The following is a 3,142-nucleotide window of genomic DNA, read 5'->3' as shown; positions in this document are numbered from 1 at the left end:
TTGGCGGCTTTATCTTATAAAAGTCCTTATCTAATCTTCCATTCGGATAGGGCAGAACTGCGGACTCGTCCGCATTTTCTCCCTAAAGTGGTATCAGCATTTCATCTGAACCAACCTATTGTGGTGCCTGCGGCCACTAGCGACTTGGAGGACTCCAAGTTGTTGGACGTTGTCAGAGCCTTAAAAATATACATTTCAAGGACGGCTGGAGTCAGAAAATCTGACTCGCTGTTTATATTGTATGCACCCAACAAGTTGGGCGCACCTGCTTCTAAGCAGTCGATTGCTCGTTGGATTTGTAACACAATTCAACTTGCACATTCTGTGGCAGGCCTGCCACAGCCTAAAACTGTAAAAGCCCACTCCACAAGGAAGGTGGGCTCATCTTGGGCGGCTGCCCGAGGGGTCTCGGCATTACAACTCTGCCGAGCAGCTACGTGGTCGGGGGAGAACACGTTTGTAAAATTTTACAAATTTGATACCCTGGCAAAGGAGGACCTGGAGTTCTCTCATTCGGTGCTGCAGAGTCATCCGCACTCTCCCGCCCGTTTGGGAGCTTTGGTATAATCCCCATGGTCCTTTCAGGAACCCCAGCATCCACTTAGGACGATAGAGAAAATAAGAATTTACTTACCGATAATTCTATTTCTCGGAGTCCGTAGTGGATGCTGGGCGCCCATCCCAAGTGCGGATTATCTGCAATACTTGTACATAGTTATTGTTAACTAATTCGGGTTATTGTTAAGGAGCCATCTTTAAGAGGCCCTTTCTGTTATCATACTGTTAACTGGGTTTAGATCACAAGTTGTACGGTGTGATTGGTGTGGCTGGTATGAGTCTTACCCGGGATTCAAAATGCCTCCCTTATTGTGTATGCTCGTCCGGGCACAGTACCTAACTGGAGTCTGGAGGAGGGTCATAGGGGGAGGAGCCAGTGCACACCACCTGACCTAGTAAAGCTTTACTTTTTTGTGCCCTGTCTCCTGCGGAGCCGCTATTCCCCATGGTCCTTTCAGGAACCCCAGCATCCACTACGGACTCCGAGAAATAGAATTATCGGTAAGTAAATTCTTATTTATAGCGACATGGATCGTGCCGCTATAACACTTCCTGCTGCGCCTCATTAATGAGGTGAAGCAGGAAGGGGCATCGACAAGATTGACTCAGCTCAGTGCTGAGGCACTGTGTCTCCCTGCCACGGCCGGCTCCAGTGCGCCTGCGCATGATATAGCCACTCACACGAGATCCCCTGTGCACTCCAGCTCTGTCCCTGCTGTGATGAATGGGCATCGCCAACTGCAGCTGTCGAAATCGGCAATGCTGACCGTTCATACATTGCCCACGCTTATCGGCCTGCTATCTTTTAGATAGCAGCGCCGATAAGGACACATAGCGCCCCTGTCACCATGCAGACCCTGCTGCCTTTATACATGGTGGAGAAGCAGTATAGCACACAACGTGCGCTGATACTGCTTCTCCACCATAACGACGGGTAATACATTTACCCACATATAACGTGCGGTCGTTCACCAGATCATGCAGTGTGTACGGGCCGCACGTTATACCATTCCATGCATCTGCCATCGGCTGGGTATACAGGTCAAGTCAGCATAATGTTTCTATACCAGTGGTTCTCAAACTGTGTGCTGTTGCACCCTGGGATGCCACGAGGCTCTTGCAGGGGTGTCTCGGGTTGGTGGTCAAGGACTAAATCAAATTATTTATGGTCAAAGTGATAGGCAAAACCAGTGTTAGTGGCTGACAATCATAAATTATGCGGACAATCAGAAGCACAACTACACCACCACGTAACTGAACCTAAGGATGACAGGCAGGGCCGTAACTACCTATGGGCAGACGGTGCGTTGCCCACAGCGCATTTGTCCTGTGGGCGCACCGTCTGTATCCACCCCTGATGACCAGCTCATATGTGAGGAGAGCTGCAGCGCTGGGGAGGCAGAGTCAGTGAGTCTTATGTTTATGTCTTAACTTTTCAGTGCTCCTCTTGCTGTGCCAGCGCTGCAGACATGACAGGCAGCGCTGGGCAGGTTCCCCTGTGTTCCCTCACCTCCTCTCCACAGCAGCGGCACCGGCTCCAATACTCCCTTTTACACACTCCGGGCGAGCCGCGCGCATGTGGGATGGCCAGCGCTGCATAGTGAAAGATCCACAGCACCGCTACAAAACGTGTCGGGTGGGGGGGGGGGTGTTTGTGTTTTTACTTTCCAGAGCTCCGTCTTGCTATGCCAGCGCTGGGCAGGTTCCCCGCCGCCCCCTCCCACTGTCCACCCCCTCTGTGCGCGCTGCTCTCCCGGTGGCTGTAGAAGTGAGTATTGGGAGCCGGCGCCGCTGCTGTGGAGAGGGAAGATGTGCGCTGATGATTGAGCGGAAGCAGCGTACCGTCGCCCCCACCCCCACACACCATAGGGAGCCTGGAGATGAGAGAGGAGCTCTGAAATGAGCTGTAAGTGCTTTACCCAGATTTTTCTAATATCCTGTATTCTCATTCTTCACTGTTCTGCTGGTAAACTGCAGGCATTCAACCCCACAGTACCCAGTCCAGGAAGCAAGTAAGCATTTGTAGGACCCATAAAATTCACACATTCACAGTACCAAAAAATGTAGTGTGTTTATATTATCATTTAGGGCCAGCCTGGCACATAGCGCATGTCCACTGTGGGCGCCCTGTGTATCCATGTACCACTGGCACCTGGCTACTTGTAAAGCGCTACACAGAAGAATAGCCAGGTAGCGCTGCAGGTTGTGTGCTCCCCTTGTATTTTTTTTTATTTATTTAATAATTTGGCTGCGGCACTTGCTGCATACTTGCCTACCTGACCCTCTCCATGAGGGAGAAAATGCTCTGTTCCTGGACTTTCCTGGTAATGTATGATTGCCATCACCTGTGGTGAAACACCTTTCTTATCAATTAACTAGCTCACCACAGGTGATGGCAATCATACATTACCAGGAAAGTCCAGGAACAGAGCATTTTCTCCCTCATGGAGAGGGTCAGGTAGGCAAGTATGACTTGCTGGTCTCTCTGCACCATACTTGCCTACCTGACCCTCTCCATGAGGGAGAAAATACTCTGTTCCTGGACTCTCCTGGTAATGTATGATTGCCATCACCTATGGTGAGC

The sequence above is a fragment of the Pseudophryne corroboree genome, chromosome 4 (assembly GCF_028390025.1).
Source record: "Pseudophryne corroboree isolate aPseCor3 chromosome 4, aPseCor3.hap2, whole genome shotgun sequence".
NCBI lineage: Eukaryota > Metazoa > Chordata > Amphibia > Anura > Myobatrachidae > Pseudophryne > Pseudophryne corroboree.
Note: the sequence above shows the minus strand (reverse complement) of the source record.